The 21,155-nt window shown below is 40.6% G+C and overlaps 1 protein-coding gene across 1 annotated transcript in view; it reads right to left on the minus strand.

Annotated features, from left to right (window-relative positions):
- Positions 1–21,155, minus strand: part of LOC118749126 (ribose-phosphate pyrophosphokinase 1-like) — a 537,936-nt gene that overhangs the window by 118,150 nt on the left and 398,631 nt on the right. The window lies entirely within an intron of this gene.

Here is a 21,155-nt window from a genome sequence, read left to right on the forward strand (position 1 = left end):
AAAAAAAACTACGACTGGAAATTTAGGGTATTTACAAATAAAAGTTTCACATAAATACATATGTACATAAACTCATAAGTACTCAGAACTAGTCGTATCATAAATCGGTGTCGTGACATAGCCTCAAGTGGCATAACTCTAGTTTTAAAATTGGGGATTATGTCACTCCTTGCATAGTGACATAAACCCAATTTTTTACTTGGGGTTATGTCACTATATAAGGACTGACATATTTCCAAACGAAAAGGTGACAAAATTCCAAATCCCTCATGTAATTTTGCAGACCAAAAGAATTTGGAATGTGAAAGAGTAATGATAATGGCATTTTTATCAAAACACTGTCATAGAAGCTGGCTTTGCCTACATTATTTTCTTGTCAACGCCATTTTTGCCAATTTTTTTCACCAAAGGTAGTGGATTAAAAAAAATTTTTTTATGATCCTCGATTTACTAGCCCCGAAAGAGTATCTTTATTTGGAATAAATTTTTTGATCTTTTGTGAAAGCACCATATAAATATTTAGTAATACCGCTGTAGTCAGCAGAATTTGTTACACACATTGCTAGGCAGGGAAACATGATGAAAATATCCAACTACTTTTGAAGCACGAGTGTTATTCAACGGATTATTTTCGGAAAGCACAACGCTGTGAATAGCATCCGGAACGAGCTGAATTGCAAAGCGTATCTTTGATGGGATCCACTCCCCTTCCAAGCTTTAAGAACTTCTTTGCTTTTATGATATTGTTCCTGGTTGCCTTCTAATTGAGAGTGTCTTATGTTTATAATCAGCAATTATTTATTTGGCGCAGTTTCGCTTAATGAGTTTCTTCTCTCGTCACAAAATTTGAAAATTGACTTCTCAGCGAAGCACATTGGACAGGTAAAAACAGCAAGCTGTGTGTATTTTGTTGTTGGTTTATTATTATTGTTACGATTATCCTTGAAACCTTGAGGGATTTCCCAAATATCCTCCGGCTCGTATCGCTGGATTGTTAAATAAATGCTAACGATGACCAAATTGCAGTACAATTAACTTTATTGTACAACAAACAATTTACAATACTCGCTAATACAGTAAAAACACTTGACAATACTTGTTAAAGCTTGCTTATTCGCAACTCACTTTACTGGTAGCTTGCTGACTTGCAACTGACACACTTCGCTGTAGCGGCGCCCTTATATACCTGCGCTCGCACTTATACCAACTCTAGAACGTTCTAAAGTTTATCGCTCATTCTCTTTCTCTCGCTGTTCGCAGTGTTAATCCAACTTGACGTTTCCCTTTGTGGAACATTCTACGTCATTCCTCGAACATTCTGTCTATTTCTCGTTGTTCGCTTTGTGTTGCCGCAGTATTCGCCACACTGCTGTGCCAAACGATGCAAGCCTTTCCAAGTGAACCACCTTCATCTTGTTTCTTGGTCTCCCAACGGTCTGGATTCTATACACTACGTCATTCAGCCGTTTGACAACAGTTGCATTGTAGTTTTGGGGACAAACCTTTCTTCCGTTGTGGATTGTACAGCAACACTAAGTCTCCCTCTTGGAAACCCTCGGAGTTCATTGCCTTGTCATACCTGGCCTTAATCTTGTCACTCGTAATTTGAGTTCGCTGCCTCACAAGAGCATGTATCTCTCTCAGCTCCTCTTCCAGGATGTTGGACGTATCTTTCCCAATCCTCCTCGTATCGCCAGTTACTCCAAACTTCAGGTCACTAGGCAAACGGAGCTCACTGCCGAAGATTACCCTTGTAGGAGTTTTACCCGTTGTTTCATGCACTGCTGACCGGTATCCCATCAGGAACAAGGGTATGCGAACATCCCAATCTTTCTGATTTTTGTCCACGACCTTCCGCAAATGCTCTTCCAGGGTTCGGTTGAACCGTTCCACCATGCCATCTGATTGCGAATATAGCCGTTGTTCGAGTTTTCCGGGTGTATCTGGCACATCTCTTGGAACACCGCCGATTCAAAAATTCTTCCCTGGTCAGAGTGCAGCTCTATAGGTACACCGTATCTCGCAACCCAATTGTAGGTGAATACCTCCGCTACTGTTTTAGCTTCCTGGTTTGGAATCGGGTATACCTCCGGCCATTTGCTAAAGTAGTCCATAACCACAAGGACGTATTTGTTTCCCTGTGCGCTCATAGGAAATGGACCGGCTACATCCATGGCAATCCGCTCGAAAGGTGCACCTGAGTTATATTGCTTCATCTGGCGATGACTTCTGGATTTCGGCCCTTTAGCTGCAATACACTCCGCGCAGTTAGCAATCCACTCTGCGACCGATTGCCGACAACCAACCCAATAGAACCTCTGCTTAACCTTCTCCAGGGTCTTCGTGATTCCCAGATGCCCTCCACTAGGACCATTGTGGAATTCCTTGAGAACATCCGGAATTTTTACCCTTGGAACTACCATCAGGTTGCGGGAGCACTGGCCATCTTCGCTTTCCCATACCCTACGCAAACAGCCAGATATTAATTTATGCTGTTCCATTGTGCCCGGTACGCCTTTGCGATGGGGCATTCCGCTGCCATTTGCTCCTTAGTTGGCGTTCTGTCCACCTCCAGTCCATGATCTACCTTCTCCTGCCCATCAGTTACCTGCGAAGTACGCCGCCTATGGCATAACCACTATCATCCGTATCCAAAATAAACGTTGCACCTGGAACGGGATACGCTAGCATAGGTGCAGTACATAGCCGTTCCTTCAGAGTTTGGAAAGCCTCCTCCTGCGCCTTGTTCCACTCGAAGGCTCTTTTTTTCCTAGTGAGCTCGTGGAGGCTATTAGCACCGCTGGCGAAATTCGGAACAAATCGGCGGTAGTAGGTGCATAGGCCAAGAAAACTTCGTAGTTCGTGCAGGTTCCTAGGTCTTGGCCAATCCTTTACTGCTTCTATATTTTCCTTCGCAGTACAGACGCCCTCCGTTGTCACCTTGTGTCCCAAGTAGTTCACCTCCTTCTTCAACAGTGAGCACTTTTTAGTACTTAGCTTTAGACCAGCGCCAGCTATCCTCTGGAAAATTTCTTCCAAATTGTTCAGGTGTTCCTCAAAGCTTTCACCCAATACGATAATGTCGTCTAGATACACCAAACATGTTTTCCAATGCAGTCCTTTGAGCACATGGTCCATAAGTCGTTCAAAAGTGGCAGGAGCGTTGCATAATCCAAAGGGCATCACCGTGAATTGCCACAGACCGTCTCCAACGCTGAAAGCTGTCTTCTCCTTGTCCTCGTCACTTACCTCCACCTGCCAATAACCGCTCTTAAGGTCGAGTGTTGAGAACCACTTTGTTCCAGTCAACGAGTCCAGAGTGTCATCGATCCTGGGAAGAGGATAGCTGTCCTTTTTCGTCACATCGTTTAGTTTCCGGTAGTCTACGCAGAACCGCATTTGACCATCCTTCTTCTTCACAAGTACTACCGGCGAACTCCATGGACTCGCTGATGGTTCAATCACAGCACTCTCGCTCATTTCTTTTATTATTTGGCTAACAGTTTCTCGTTTTGCAAGTGGAACACTCCGAGGTGCTTGACGGATTGGCCTTGCATCGCCAGTATCAATGCGATGTTTCACAACGTTAGTCCTGCCTGGTGTGTTCCCATCCTTGTCGAATATGTTGGAGTATCTGCGGAGAAGTTCCTTAGCTTTGTGCTGGTATTTTTCTTCCAACCCTTCCGTCCAAGCATTTATGTCTTCCGCAATGTCATTCTCGCCAATGGAATCTCTTTCAGGTAATTTTTCCCAGCTGAAGATTGCTTCTACCTCTCGACATTGAACTAGTACGGGCACTCTTCGGAGTTTGACTGGTGATTTGAACTCATTGAGCACTCGAACTGGGATGCGTCCATCTTTTTGCGTCTTAGCCAGGGTTTTACCAATAAGTACGTCCGGTGTGGAATTTTGTGTTGCTTCAACAACCCACAATTTGTTTGTCCCACAATCTCCATCAGTCTTCGCTCACACAACTGCTTCTGACTTCGGTGGAATCTGCACGCTTTCCTCTAGGATCACTCGCTTGCTGCTGTACAGACCATCATACCCAACGCTAAGGGGCACTTCCATGTTGTCGTACTTCATGATCCTGTTCTTCATGCCGATCTTCATACCTTGATCAAATAAAAAGTTTAATCCAATGATGACTTCATCCATAATCGCCGCGACTATGAACTTGTGTAACACCGTCACGTTCCCTATTGCGACTTTGTATGTTACCTCTCCTACAACTTGGATGTCCTCACCAGTTGCTGTCCTCAACCTTGCTCCAGGTAATGGCCTTACCACTTTAGTGACCAAATCACATCGAATGATGGAATGGGATGTGCCCGTATCCACAGTTAGTACTCGCCCATGTCCGTCCACATATCCACCAACAGTAACGTTGCTCGCTTTTCTGCCAATTCGCGAGACGGAGATTATGGTGCATTCAATTGCGGGAGCCAGCGTGCGCCCCTTGCTGCTGGCTCGTTTTAGTTTAACGACTGATCGGAGTTGGGCTCGTCATCCTCGGTCCTGCATTTACGTACTATTGAACTGTTTGAACTGTTTGACCTGTTGGAACCCGTCTTACATTCACGTGCGAAGTGGCCTGGTTTTCCGCAACTAAAACATTTCCTAGCACCATCCTTCCTCTCGGTTGCACCAGGAGTATTCTTCCCTGCCATCGACTTGAGTGTTTTCAGGATCTCGTTCATCACGTCAGATGTCTCCACTTCTACTCGATGGGCTTTGTAGGCTGGTCTACTTAGGAGCGCCGCCGTTTCACGTGTCTGAGCATACGAGACCGTTTCAGCAAATGGTGGCTTTGGATTTGCATACGTCTCGCGCTTGGTATACATGTCTCGCATTCCGTTGATGAACCTCTGGATCTTTACCCTTTCAAGGTGTTCACCAGATGCGTCTCCAATAGCTAAGTGAGCCAATCTCTCGATCTCTGAAGCGAAATATTGTAGAGTCTCATAGGCAGCGATTCTTCAGCTCCATCTGGTAAATCTGTCTCCTGTGCTCGCTACCATAACGTCTTTCCACTGCACCCATTAACGCATCGTAACTATTCCTTTCACAATCAGGAATAGTCTGCACGATTTCCGCTGCAGGTCCTTTTAATGCAACGAATAGTGCAGCGGATTTTTCCTCCATGCTCCAGTGATTTGCTGAAGCCGTTTTTTTCGAACTGGAGCTTAAAGACCTGGAAGGGAATCGTGCCGTCAAAGGATGGGGTTTTTACCTTGGGAGCGTTCGTCGAAGTAGCTGGACGATTCAACTGTAAATCGCGAAGACGACATTCCAATTCTTCTTCTTTGCTTCGACTTTCTCCTGTCTCTCTTCAAGTTTGTCCTGTGTTTGTGTAATTTTTTCATCCTGTGCTTCCAGCTGTGCTGATATGCGTGCCTCCTGTGCTTGTAGCTGAGTTTCTAACCGGGATGACACCTGCGATGACACCTGCGCTGATACCTAGGAAGATATACGTGTCTCCATCGCTTGCATCTGTGACGACAGCTGTGATGACATCTGTGACATGGCAGCCAATAACGTGTTCATGTCTATAGCAGTTGATGAACTAAGAGCCTTTTGCTGTTCTTCAACCTTCGACGAACAAGCAGCCTCATCCTTCTGTTCGTCCTTTGCGGATGCATCGTCGCGTTTATCCTGGAAGTCGTATTTGTCCACGTCGATGCATTCAGATTCCATAGGCTCCCGCAACCGGGATAACAATTCCACTTTTCTTCCCGAGGTGGCCAAATTACGCTTTTCCAACTCCTGTTTCAGCTCCTCAATCTTTTAGTCCTGAATTTTTGCCATTTTCAGTAGTTTATCCTTCGGGATTTATTTAACAATCCCACTTCTGACACCAATTGTTACGATTATCCTTGAAACCTTGAGGGATTTCCCAAATATCCTCCGGCTCGTATCGCTGGATTGTTAAATAAATGCTAACGATGACCAAATTGTAGTACAATTAACTTTATTGTATAACAAACAGTTTACAATACTCGCTAATACAGTAAAACACTTTACAATACTTGTTAAAGCAATAACAACGCTTTACTAAATAGTTAACACAATTAAACTTATAGCTTGCTTATTCGCAACTCTCTTTACTGGTAGCTTGCTGACTTGCAACTGACTCACTTCGCTGTGGCGGCGCCCTTATATACCTGCGCTCGCACTTATGGCAACTCTAGAACGTTCTGAAGTTTATCGCTCATTCTCTTTCTCTCGCTGTTCGCAGTGTTCATCCAACTTGACGTTTCTCTTTGTGGAACATTCTTCGTCATTCCTCGAACATTCTGCCTATTTCTCGTTGTTCGCTTTGTGCAGTATTCGCCACATTATTATTATTATCACAACACCTCAACCAGACCCAGAGTGTTTATAAATTTCATAATAGACCCCGGGGAAAGTGAGTGTATGTGCTCCTCCCTTGGCCAGACGTGCCCTATGCTCCTATACCTCCTGCGTGCAATGGCCTCACACTCCATAAGAAGGTGTAGGGGAGTCTCCTTGGCCGCATCGCAAAGGCGACACAGGTCGCGGGACTAGATACCTAGTTTATACAGGTGCCCTCTGAGCCTACAGTGGTAAGTCAAAAAACCTGTAATAATTCTTAGTTTCTCCTTTGGGAGTAGCCTATATCTTATCAGATTGTAACCTCCTAATATGCTGTTTGCCTGACGTTGACCCATAGTGCCACGCCAGTGCAGTTCCCTCAGTTTGCAATTGTCCCTTCTGAGCATGTTTGTTTTAGTGTGTTGGGTCCCACTGCCAGAAAGGGCTCAGGTCCTATCGGGGTCGAGGAAGCGGCCATTCTGGCCAGATGATCAGCTTCCTCATTTCCTGCAACCTCCATGTGCCCTGGTACTAGGTTTGCCAGATTCTGAAACGGAGAAAGGAGTACATTTCTATTTTCGAAAGAAAAATAGTAGTACAGAACTTTAAAAAGGAGTACAATTTTTGTTTTAATTTTTTTGTGCAATTTATCGTTACAAATTACCATTATTTAGGTACAAACAAACACGGATATCATATAAATCTTTTTCAAAGCAACAATACATGTTAAAAATAAATAACTAAATTCTACAAAAGAATTCCAGGCTATTCCCGAATGTATGGCAATTTTTTTTTTTTTTATAAGTTAAACATTTTTCTGATTTTTATACCCGAGCGCCCTGCACATACCTGCCTACGACCATGTTTACACCTTTTCACTACCACACTTAACTTTACTTACTAAGTAGTAAGTAATATGAATGGCAAAGTACAGGGCGTAAAATAATAATCTTTAAAGATTTTGCGAAAAAAGTATTTTTTGCTAACTTTATAAATAGTTTACTTTAATTTTATTAATTAGATTTAAAACTTTAATCCTTATTTCCATTTGCCAGCTTTGGGAGATAAGTACAGGCTCTTTTCAGGTGTATTTTTTTAGGTTTTGTATAAAAAAAAAGAAAACTGTATAGGTATAGGGTTGGTCGAATGAATGGCCTCCTAGTCACCAGTTCCGAGTCTTTTCGATTGCTGAGTATGAGGCCTTATGTTGGACAAAAGACGGAGCATGAAGGAGCCAAATGGCGGAAATTAGCCTATGGTTACAGAAGATATCGCCACTACACACGAATAAAGGCGCGCTAGTGTTTTGACGGCGAAAACAGGCGCGTCAAAAAATTTTGCGAAAAAAGATGCTTATGAAAAACTTCGGCGAAGTATGTTAAGAGTCTTTGATGCTGAAGTTTTTTTATGCGTCTTTTTTCGCCGTCATTTTTTGAGCTCGTGCCTTTATTCGTGGCTAGTGACGATATGTAATAAAGTAACCGACGAAGACTTGCTTTTCTCTCAAATTTTTACCGCTGGTAAACGCAAATGAAGGTTAAAATTTAAAAAGTTATTAATAAAATTTAAGTAAAATCTGTGGATGATTAACCTAAACTACTTTTTTACGCAAAATCTATAAAGTTCCCTTTTAATTTTTATTAAAACCTGTGCAACAGTTATTATTTTACGCCCTATATATGATAAAATATTAATAGCTGGAAAAAGGAGTACAAAAGAAGTACAAAACTAAGAAAGGAGTACATTTCCAGATATTTTTTTGGGGGTACAAGCAGTACGTCTGGCAACCCTACCTGGTACCCACATTAGTTGGATATCATTAACCTCCGCCAGAGCATTAAGCCTCTCGACACACACCAAAACCAAGGAGGACTTGATCTCGAATGATGAGAGGGCCATAAGTGCCGCCTGACTATCACTTAGTATGAGTATCCTTTCATTCCTATAGTTGTTGCTAATGTTAATCTCAGCGCACATTCTGATGGCATATATCTCCGCTTAAAAGATGCTAGGGAAGGTTGCCAGAAGCACGGAAAGCTTCAGCCTGGAACCGTACACGCCTGCTCCAATCCCCGCAGGTGTTTTAGAGCCGTCAGTATACCACTGTATTGTGCTCGCCTGTATGTGACTCCATAATAGAGGTACACCAGGTCGCCTTGTTATTAGTGTGGGTCCTGGAATTTCTTTTGAAGACCACTTCTCCGTTAATATCGTCCCTGGGGAACAAAGCCAGGGGGAGCTGCGTACCTAGCTTGTCCCGGTTCCTAGATGATAACACTGCCTTTGCCGAAGCCCTCTCTCGCAAAGTTAAGGAGGGTTCGCTTTCCAGTCTCTTCAACTGAGAGATGCAGTGGCTCGAGTTCCAGCATTACCTCCAGCGCTGCCGTTGGGCATGTGCGCATTGCTCCCGTAATGCAAACATATCAGACGTTGAATCTTAAAGAGGGTCTGCCTCACCGTTCCCATAGTGGTCCTGGAATACCAATCCACCGCACCATAAGTCACTATAGGTCTCACTATCATGGTGTACATCCATCTGAGGATCCTCAGAGTGCACCCCCAGGATTTACCCGCTAGACGTTTGCACACCATCATCGCTCTCGTGGCCTTAGAGGTGACCGTATCAACATGGGCCCTCCACAGAAGCTTGGAGTCCAGGGTAAGCCCCAGATTCTTAACCTATGTGGCGACATTGATTACAATCCCGTCCAAGGTCAAGTTCCTCATCCCCTGGAGATTTCGTTTCTTGGTGAAGGGGACCATAGCTATCTTAGAAGGGTTGATATTCAAACGTACGTCTGCGTACCACCTTTTTGCAAGGTTAGGACCTCTTTGGACCATGTCACGAGAGAGTTCTAGCGAACTTTTCTCTAGCGATAATCACTATGTCGTCCGCGTACCGTAGGCAACGGACGCCCTCGTTAGTAAGCATCTGTAGGAGTTCGTCCACAACTAAGCTCCACAGTAGAGGAGATAATATCCCCCTTGCGGGCACCCTTTTGTCGTTTTTATTTGAAACACGCTATCACCGACATCAGTTTCGGCGATTCTGGTCTGAAGTAACCTTGTTATCCATCTACGGATGGTTGGCTGAAAGGTATGTTTCTCAAGAGCTCTGTCGACTCCCAAATGGGAGGCGTCATCGAAGGCCCCCTCGACAATGAGGAAGGCACAGAGCACCACCTCATCACTTTCAAAGGCCACCTGTATTTCCTCCGTTAAGGCATACAGCGCAGTATCCCTGTACGCGTGCTGGTTGGAATGCAAAGGGGTTTGTTTCAGAGTGTTAAACTTGATTCCATGGCCAATAATTTTCTCCAATGCCTTTAACATAAAGGATGTGAGACGTATGGGCCTGAATGACTTGCCAAGAGAGTAACCTCTCTTCCCTACCTTCGGGTTAAAGATGACCCTGGCCCTCTGCCACACCTTGGGAACGTGGGCCAGTGCTAGACTGTCCCTCATAATATCCACAAGATGTGGAAGTAGGAGCTCCCCGCCCTGCTTCAGCAACACTGGACATAAACCATCCACCCCAGGGGCCTTGTACCGTTCGAAGGAGTCCAAAGCCCACCGTACTGTTTGCCGGTTTTTAGCCAGCTTCCAGTCCGGTGGGGATAGCCTGAACGCACGGAACACCGTATCTCCCGTGGTGGAAATGGCGTCCGGAAAATGTGGGCCGACAGCAGGGTGAGTGCCCTTTCCTGTTCAGTACCTGAAAAAGTCCCATTAGGTAGCCTAATAGCCATTCTGGTCCCTGTGCTAAGGCTTTATGTAGCCTAGCAGCTGCAGGAGTAGATGCGATGTTCTCACAAAAGGTCCTGAAACTCCTACGCTTGGTCTTTCTAATTCTAATTGTATTTTGTCGGACTGACTGAGTACTCCTTCCAGTTCCCGGTGCGCTTTGCCCTATTGAAAAGTCTTCGCACCTCTTTCCTAAAAACTGAGAGTTCCCGTGACCACCAGGGAGGCTGAGCTTTCCCCTTTGGCTTTGACACGGGACAGCTGGAGGTAAAGGCATCCAAAATAGTGCCGTTCAGCTCGTTGACTCTGTCCTCTAACTCCATACAATCCACCTTTCTATGTTGTGCCTCTATCCTGGTTATGAACGTTGGTTCATTACCGACATTGTGGATGCACTGATTATGTATTCTAATAGGCACTCACCCCTACGTATCCGACCTGCCCCACTCTATATTGTGGGCGTTCACATCGCAGCCGAGAATCGCAGAAAGTGGTCTCCTGCGGCAGAATTTCAACATGTCCCCCGGAAAGTAGGCTGCAGCCAAGACCACCTCTAGTTCCCTCCCGTTAACCTATAGAGTAGCTTGGACCAAATCCTGTGTAAGAAATTCTGTAATGCAAAAATAATTAATATTATTCTTCAGCACTACGCACGCTCTGGGCCTCTCGCAGGAGAGGTCCCAAATTACCTTATTGTTGTTATGATTGAGGCCCCTCACCTGGCCTCTGTAGGTCCACGGTTCCTGTATTAGTAGGTGTTCTGACCCTTAAACTACTAAACTAAAAACTTGAAAAAGGCAAAATGAGATTTGAAAAAAAAGTAAAAAGGCATATATATTTTAATTTTGTTATGTATTTGCTTTATGTACAATGTGCATGTCTAATTAAAGATATTAAAAAATACATATAGTGGTAAAAAAATTATGGCCGAACCAATTATTGCCAAGTTTCAACGTATTATTTTCGTTGTTATTTAGGTTTGGTTATTTTTTTATTATAATATAGTTCATTCTTCAACAAAATCCGTGTAAATCCAAGGTTCCAAATTTGTACAATATTAAAAAAAATGAAGAAACTTTCGTACAAATTTAGAGCTTTTTTTAAATTCTAAAAAATTAATCGTAGTTTTTAGCCATTTGAAACTTGTATTTTATTCTCCTAGAATTAAATGGGCTACAAAACAGCATACTCAGAATCTAATTAAAAAACTCGAAATTTTTACGAAAATTTGTTGAATTTGTTTTTAATTATTAATATTATTAATAATTAAGGCAGTGGTACTCGATTGGTACATTTGTACAGATTAGTACATTTTTATATTGAGCTATTGCTACAAAATAAAAAAAATGGGATTTTTTTTTGTAGTCAAAAGATTGGTACAATACAGCGATGTTCTATTGAAAAATTTCAACAAATAAATTTTCGTGATAGGGCTAAAGAAAAATATTTGGGTATTCACACAATTGGGATACGATATGCACCAAATTTTGGCAAATACCCAATCGTGCGACACTGCCTTTAAGCTTGTATTTATACGGATGTTGTTAAAGAATGAACTATAAAAAAATAATCAGAATTAAATAACAACAAAAATTATATTTTAAAACTTGTGAAAATTTGGTTCGGCTATAATTTTTTCGACTACATTAGACTGCATCACCAAAAAAATTTGAGTTTTTGTGGCGGGACTACCAAACCTAGTATATTTTATGACTTCTACCAAAATATTTCGGAAAAATATTAGGATTTACGTGAGCTGGACCGGTTTGCAAATACCTTTAAAAATCCCCTCGGCCCACAAAACAGTTTAAGCTTAAAATCTACATAAAAATATTAAAAAATTGTATCAACGGAATCATAATAATGAGATTTTTGATGATGTTTTTAATTTTTTTCAAAGTTTTGTGTAAGAAAAAGTTGAATAACTGCTTCAAAACTTTACCAATATAGAATTGTGAGGTATCAGTGTGAAGGTATTTTTTCACCCGTTTTACTTCTTTTTTTATTTCAGACTGATGACAAATTATCTTTTAATGAATATATAAAATTATCGGTTGGTGGATTATGTATGTGAATATTTGCGAAATACACTAGGCCATTTTGCTTAGTTCCCCACAGTGTTGGGAAATAAAATTGTTCCTTCAGTACGAAATCTATATAAAAACTGTACTTTTCGACTGTACATGCATGCATACATAGATTCCCTTCAAGACCAATGATTTGATGGTATTCACGTTAAAGTTTATGTAGGTACATTTACATATTTTACACTTTTAACACAAATGTCAAGGCAGATATTTTAAGATACACTTCTTAACAAACACATTTTACTAAGTTATTATGAATGGATAAAAGAGACATCTTCTTTGAATTCAGAACTAAAACTTGACATTTCAAGTGCTTATCAAAACTTTATACATGTTAACTAGATTCGCCATTTATCTTAAAATTATATAATTTTAATTATTTGTTTATAAAAATGCAGTTTACACTTAAAAAAAATCCTTATAAATCCAAAGTTTAATCTTTGCGCAACATTAAAAAAATCAACAAACTTTCGTAAAGATTTTTAATCAGATTTCCTAGAAATACAAATTTTGAGTATGCAGTTTTGTAGCCCGATCAATTCAAATAAAGCGCAAGTTTAATTCAATTGAATTCAATTCAATTCGTTATCGTTGATTTTAAATATTTTTTTTTTTGATGAAGGCGTTGCTCATTTCCTTCATTAAAAAAAATTGTCGAACATACTTAGATAATATGTAAGAAATTACCGACATCGTCCAAAATATGCCATACATCAACTGTAAATCACAGCTACTTTAAATTTGCACTTTATTAGACTAAAATATAATGAGCTAAAAAACTGCAAAATATTAAGAGATAAAATTGAAATAGAAAGTTCGAAATTTTTACGAAAGCTTGTCGATTTTTTTTTAATGTTGTTCAAAGATTAAACTTATTTTCATTTAGTGTTTGTGGGGAATAAACTATATTTTTATAAACAAACAATTCAAATTAAAATATGATAAAATAAATAGTCAAATCGAGTCAATATGAGTGTCGTAAAGTTATGATATTTAAGAACATCTCTTTCTTAATTAACGATGACACTGTTTCTATATGAAGCTGATTTCAACATTTTGTTTTAATAAAATTTAGTATCGAAAATATTCTTTCAAAACTTGCCTACGAATTTGATATAATGGTTCGTTCAAAACCTTTTTTCAAAACTTATAAAAGCAAAAGCGAGAAGGCGAAGACAAAAAGAGAATAAAAAAATTGCCCGCAGTGAATTTTCAGATTTTTAAAACGGTATAGTAATTTAATTTTTTAAATTTAAATAAAGCATGAAGACCCCATGTAATAAACGAGTAGATAAAAAATATATAACGGTAAAACTGGCACATATATAAATATATGAAAGAATGCACTCAGGCGACGCCTCCAGCCATTTTCCACTGTCAAATACCAACACAACTTAATTCAGCATGGAATGACACGCGTTTATCTTACCTTCCTCTTTCATACTTTGAATGAGCTCATTCGCAAAGAAATTAAAAGGTTGAAAAAATACCTTACCAATGATACCTCATATGTCTAAATTAAGGTTTTGGCTTCGTTATTGAAGTTTTTCTTAAAGCAGTCTTTGAAAAAAGTACAAAAACGGTATCAACAATTTCATTATTATGATTCCGTAGAACATTTTTTTTTTAAATATTTTTATGCAAACTGCTTAAGCTTAAACTGTTTAGTCATCTGACGTAATTTTTTAAAAATATTTAAAAAAAAATTTATTGAGAAAAAAAATAAATTTTTGGAGATATTTTCAAATCAAACCAGCTCACGTAAATCTTAATATTTTTGCGAGATATTTCGGTAGAAGTTTTAAAATATAATAGATTTTATAATTCCAGTGGAAAAACAGTACCGATTTTTTTTTTGTATGGGGAGTGATGCAGTCTACATTAGCGTGGGCCGAAAATCCGCTTTTTTTAGAATTTCGATTGGTAATAGTAATAATATGGCTCATTATGCTCTAAAAACAATCCGTGTGAATGATGACAATTTTTGGTCAATATCTTACGCTCGCCCAAGTCCATCAAAGTTCAAGTGCTAAAAAAAATTGTTTCTTTGCTTACTTCGATTCTCTACAAAAAAGGTCAATATATCAATTTATGTAGGACTAATACTTTATAAGATACTTGCAATTTCAGTAAAAAATTAATTAATTAATGCACTTATTAATTTTTATTTTTTGAGCAAAATGAACCAAATTTTTGCTATTACCAATCAAAATTCTAAAAAAGAGGATTTTCGGTCCACGTGATTACTGAGCCATGGTACCATGCTAGCACAATGCCACTAAGTGTATTTTGAAATTTTCAGGCAATAGCCTCATGCGATTATTGATTATATTTTTTGTTGTTTATTTTATTTTATTTTTATCAGTATTTCTCTTTTAATCAAAATATGTTGAAATAAAAGTGAAAATAAAAAAAATATTTGCCATTTTGCTCATCTCGGTGAAATTCTCTCGATTGGTGGAGAACTAACCTGAAATACGACAAATTGACATATCTGGCCCGCAAATATTTGAGCGCTCCACCCGCTAGCGTTCCAAGTGAGCAATGGTTCAGTGCATGCCGGCTTTATATACGAGCCTCTAAGAAATCGCCTCTTGGGAGAAAAGGCAGCAAAATTACTTTTTTTGAAATATAATATGCCCCTTTTGAACTTTGAATACTAGATTAAAACACTACATAGGTTAAGCACTCGTTCAATGTTCTAATAACTTACAAAATTTTTATGTAATAAAAACGATGACGTAAGTTGATTATAGCTTTTTTAGTGTTATTCCCAACATTCGCATTCGCACATTCGCATTCCGAAAATTCGCAATCGCAAACATCCCTAGTATGTGTGTATATGGGCAAATTTAAAAAACAGGACCCTTTATTTAGTTTTATTTTCATTGTTGCCGACGTATACTTGAAGCCTCGAAAAAATGTTGAATCATTTTGTTGTGTAATTTTTGAGCTATAAATGTTTTAATTAAAAAAAAAACAAATATTAAAAACAAGTTCATTTTTTATTAATTTTTAAGAGGGGAAAAATTAATTATGTCATAACTTTTGAAGCAGGGAGCTAGGTATACTTGATGTTAAATCTATTTTTAAGAACACAATCCTTAACAAGTTCTACGACGAAAAGAAGTTCCAAATACCAATTAACCACAATCTCGGGACGAGAATGCAAAAGCAAAACAGACTTCGAATACCCAAGTTTCTGAACAACTATTAAAAAATATGTTTAGGCAAGCGGCCTAAACTCATAATTTTACTGGGTGGCCGTGCTCCCACTTGTACCAACTTTCCTCAATGAACTACCAATCAATTTGCTAAATCTGCCAAAAGAACCCCATAGAAAAAATTTTATAAAAAAAAAACACATAAAAAGCTTATTGTAAAAATTTCCACTTTTTTCAAAATGTAATAATCTATTAGTTTTAGAACGTAGTAATTTTATTTTGTTAAGCTATTTCTTCTATTAAATATTTTTTGTGGAACCTGTTGTACAATTATTTACCCGCAGATAAGCCCATAGCTTCGCGGGTTAAGTGTAAAACCCAATGTAATTTAATATGAAGAATAAATAATAATAATAATAGCAATAATAATAACAATAATAATAAATATACTGGCTTAAAATTTTATGTGTAATTAGTACTTATGTGTACACTTCATATGTAGCAGGTAACTAAAGTGTGCTTTAAAAAATAACTAAATGGCCAGTAACTCATAATGTGTAACTCTGCTTTTACACAATTTTAAACTTTTTTGGTTTATCGCGTATAGTTTTTGCAGCATTTCGTTTTAAAAACCTTTTAAGTATTTGTTTGTATTCTATAAACAATTACGAATAATTTTATACCTTAGCAAGAGGCGTGCTTTCAGAATAAACCAACTTTTAAAGATAAAATATTCTGCTACCTTGAGCGTAATTTTTATTCCAAAAACATCTTAATTGGAGGCACATTTGGAAAATACGTCGAAACGATCTAAATCTTTTTATAACTGCTAGTCCTGATAACGTTACATATACCTGTAAAATGCTTAAAAAAAATTTATCGAAAAGTGTTTAAAAAGCTGATATACTACTTTCAATTATGCTCCTTCTTGTACTCAGAATATTTCAAGCGTGGTATCAAATCAACTTTTTTTCGACAAAGGTTCTGATAGTTGCTCCTACTTAATTGGAGCCTTCTAAATTCAATGGCGTCCCCAGTTTTGCCCGATTGGCTCCACTTTTCGGTACTTGAAACTTTGCTTAAATTTTAACTATTTTATAAAAAACTCCCTCAGTTTTGAAGGTATTTTTCTAGGCTTTTTCACACGATTGTATTTTGATATTATCTTCACTATCTCTTAAAATAATCGACATCGGTTCACTGTAACAACTAATACCATACAACTGATTGCTCGGATACGTTGTTTTGCGTTATAACTCCTCCAATCAAGCAGGTAAAAATTTAGTATAGGTTTATATAGCATTTAATGTAGCTGCGTATTTGTACCCGGCGAGGAGGCATGCAGGCTCGCATTTCTTCGGGTCCGACGAAGCGCGACCTTCGAATGAAACCTCATGGTTGACCATAGCTTACTCACACCAGATGTGAAGTTGCAGGCGTTCACCTGCTCCTCCCACTTTTTCCGCTTGTGCTGATTTACCAGTTGCCGAATCTCCAAATTAAGGTCCCTCAGGCCAGGGTCCCCTGGATCGGGTTGGCGTACATGGACACGCTCATTTGCTGGTACAGCTGCTTCGGCCGGGAAATTTGGGCGGACTACCGCGATACGTCCGGACGGTATGAAGCGAGCCGCTGCGGCAGTGACTACCCTGCGGAACTGGCGTTCGCTAGCATATACGTTTGTGGGTGTGGGAAGGGCGGCGAAGCTGCTCTCGGTAACTTCCGCAAAGCCGTCCCAATCAGCTTTGTTAAAGTTGGTGTAGGTTCGGTGGTCCGCGGGAGCAAAGTCGGTGGGCTTATTGATCGAGATGATTATGGGTAGATGTCTGATGCTAGTGTTAGCATAGGTCGCCATGATATGCTATTAATCAGACCAGTAATTGTGAGGTCTGGCGAGCTGCTGCAGCTACCAACAATCCTGGTGGGGGCGTCGTCGTTCATGGCTTGAGTGCCAGAGCTCGTGGTGCGCGTTGAAGTCATCTACTACCATTCGGTTTTCACCTCTAAGTAGCGCACCTATGTCAGGGTGATATCCTGCCCGGCCACGATCCAGAAAATAAAGGTCGCGCCATTCGCGGACCGCTAACCCTCTCATCGTCGATTTGACAGCATCCACCCAATCGCTGACGTCATAAAATACTTTTGTTTACATTCACTGTTGCCAACTTGATGCTTTTCGCACCAAATTTAGTGGGTATTCAAAACGCGAACATTTTTGAGTTTAGTGTTTGGTGCTTGGTGCGTTTTTGGTGCTTTTGTTTTTAGTTTGAAGACACCAAATTATAAATCTTAAAAAAATGGAAGCAAAATTTATAGCAATCATAAGCGTGGTAAGCAACTTCACACAAATTTAAATAAAATCATGGCACAATCATAAGCGACAACAAAATATGTGGCGCACATTCAATCAAGCCAGAAGAAATCGACCGTCGTGCAAGAAACATTGATTTTTATTAATTTGAATCGGCATCCTTACAATATAATTATGTATGCATATAAAGTCCATAAAATACACCAATAAATATTTGGTGCTTTTTCAAATTCAAAACTTGGCAATACTGCCTTTTGTTCGATGCTTCCTCTTTTTCTTGTCGAGTTCGTCTTGCTCTCTCATTCTGGTATTTATTAACGTCACAGCCAGTTACTCTCAGCTCGATTGGCGCAGTCTTGTATTCTATCATTCTTGCTGCCCGGCAGCAAGTGACAGCTGACCGGACAGCTTTGCCCTGACATTCTGGGGTGGTGTCCCTCGGGTCGATGTCTTCTTCGAAAAGCCGATACTGGACTGTGTGGTGTAGGATGAACGCTAATCTAACACCATTATCTCGCTCGCGATCTTTACGGAGCACTTTGTTGGCGGCGCAAACCACCAGAGTTGAGTTGCTGTGCAACTTCGTTTCTTGGACAGCAGCTATCAATATGCCATGCCGACCCATAAAAACTACTATCTCCTCAGTCTTACTCTGGAGTCCATTGCAGTTGCGTTGTAGGAGTTTCGTATACCTTGGCAGGCTGGTCGTGATACGGGGGGGTGGGGGAGATGTGGGGTCTACCTTGGGCTTGTTGTATCTGACGCGCTTGCTATTGCTGCCTGTTGTTAGGTGGCTGCAAAGAGAGTGGTGTTGTTTTCGTCAGCGGTGCTCTACAGCATGGGGCACTGTAGTTGGTAGTCCACTCGCGCGTGGTGCGTAGGCCAGAGCATAGGCGGAAGTGACACCAGTCAAGACATGAATTGCATTTAACTGATGTCACGTTCCGGTATATTCTGTTCCGGCACACGGAGCAGATGGTTGGCTCGCACGCGCGAGTTGGACCTGCCGGTAGACTGTGGGGGAGGTGGTGGTTGGGAGGTTTGCCGCTGCCCAGGGGAGCTTCTAGGAGCCGAGCAGGCTCTTCTGGTGCTGGGTGCATTACGTGAGCGGGAAGCCGTGGAGGCTGATTGTGACGTTTGGCTTGAGCAGCAGGGGGCCACATAGCTTGTGGACCATTCCCGTTGAGATCTAAGACCAGAACAGGTTCTTAGGTGCCTCCATCCGTTGCATGAGTTGCACCTAACCGAAAGGGAGTTCGGAGGGAGTCGATTCTGGCAAATACAGCGGAGATATGTTTCTGGTTCGGGGTTGGGCTCAACGCCCGCCCGGAGAAGAAGGAGGCGGAGCAATCCGGCTGCAACGAGTTGCTCCATGGACGAAAAATGATTGAAGGGTATCGCCGACCTAAGCGGGATTAGGTCGCCGAAACAACGGCCCTTGGTCGGGTAAAGCCGAGTCATTCCGGTACGTAGAACCAGCTGTCGTGGGAACATTTTAATATTTTGGTTTGTGAGGCAGTCGTGCAGCGGCCCTGCAATAGTCGCGTAATCCCGTATGAACCTGCGGTACCAGCCGGACATCCCCAAGAACCTTCTGAGCTGCATAGGGGTCTTCGCTTCTGAGAATCCCTTACAGCGGCGATCTTGCTGGGCTCTGTATGGATGCATCCGTTGCCTACCACGTATTCTAGGCATCTGACTCCTTTGAAACAAAATTTACTTTTTTTCGACGTTTATAGTTAGCTTTGCCTCACGTAGACATTTAGCGACCTTTTCTAATAAACACATATCAGACGAAAAATCAACTGAAAAAAGTAAGTCGTCTTAATACACAAAAAACACATTTTCGCGAAGGGAAGCGGGGATGACCTTATCCATGAGCCTGTACATTCGTTGTGCCGCGTTGCACCAGCCGAATGGCATTACTGTGAAACGGTACAAAGGCCTACCGGCCACAGTGAATGCTGTCTTTTCTCTGGACTTTCTTTCTAGGGGAATTTGCCAGAACGCGTCTTTTAGGTCTATGGCGGAAATGTAATGAGTATTTTGTAATCTACTTATGATCCCATCGATATGTGGCAAAGGGTACGCATCTTTCACCGTGCGCTCATTTACCTTGCTCGCGTCAAGACACAAACGACTTTTCATGCCCTTTACAACCAGCGATACATGCGAGCTCCAATTACTATTGCTCTCTTCAATTACCCCCATATTCAGCATTCGGTCGAGCTAACCGTAGATAAGTTTTTGAATCGCTGGAGATATAGAGTAAAATATTTGTTTCACCGGTAAACTTTCATTTGTCATTTCAATAACATGTTCTTCTACGTCTGTCTTTCCTAGTCCTAAAACCGCAAACGACGGGAATTGGGCTTTTACGCGCTCTAAAGCTAGACATTGCTCCGAGCTCAGTGTGTGCTGGGACTGTGACGACAGTGCTGCCAGAGGTCACATTCATTCCTTTACTCACTACATTCATACCAAAAACCTGCCAGAAATCAACACCTAAATACACTTCTTGTTGTAAACCTGGCACAATTAAAAATTTCATTTTTCTCGCCATTTCGTCCCATTCCACCGGGAGCGTTACAACAGCGTTTGCCGTTCTAATGCTCTGACCCTTAATTGGCATTATTAGGAATGCCTTTAAGGAATGTACTCGCGTTTTCCTAAACAACTCGCTCCTGCTCCAGAATCTAACAGCGCTAAGACTTCATACCCCCTATTTTAGTTTTCGCGAAAAATTTATTATCCCCCTTTAAAGTAACTATGGTGGAAGTGATCTTATTTCGTATTCTTTTAGGTTCTTCATCTTTGCTCTCATCTTCTCTATTTTAATAAAATTTCTATTTTTCCTCTTCTCTATAGCCTCCTCGCAAAATATCCTTTTACGTGCTGCTTGATATTAAATCCATCCGGATTTCTTGTTTTCCGGGTGCTCCTTCCTCTGACCTGAGTCCCCGGTTACCTCGGCCAGTTTTGGGTTTCCCTGACTAGGTTTAAACATACAAAACGATTAGCTACCCCCACACGAAAAACAAACAAAGCTTCTACGTGATTCTTTGAAAATTATCAACGGGCATGCCACAAATAAAACGACATAAGGTGGAACGGGAACGGACAAAATCACGCAATGGTGGACGAAGACACGTTAGGACGATTTTACTGGGACAAGTTACGTTGAACAATTTTTTAACTCTTGTACTGATTTTATTCATTTCTTCAATCAGTACGCTAGTGTCTTCATTTTTCAAAATTACTACTGATTGTACTGAATTTTCGATTCAAACAAAATACTTTAGGACTTTCTTATGGTATCCATTTACATAACGTTGGAACTTCCTTAAACTGTACTGTAAAAAGTAAGAAGAAAATAATTTAATTATAGTTGACATGTTCCAGATAATGTTTGATATGCCCAAAAAAGTAATACTATAAAAAGATCAATTGTTTTATTGGCATATCGACGGGTCGTTACGTACCAGTTGCGGTAATATGATGGAGCTTAAATTA

The sequence above is a fragment of the Rhagoletis pomonella genome, unplaced genomic scaffold (genome assembly GCF_013731165.1).
Source record: "Rhagoletis pomonella isolate Grant_MI unplaced genomic scaffold, Rhpom_1.0 Rhpom_scaffold_00014, whole genome shotgun sequence".
NCBI lineage: Eukaryota > Metazoa > Arthropoda > Insecta > Diptera > Tephritidae > Rhagoletis > Rhagoletis pomonella.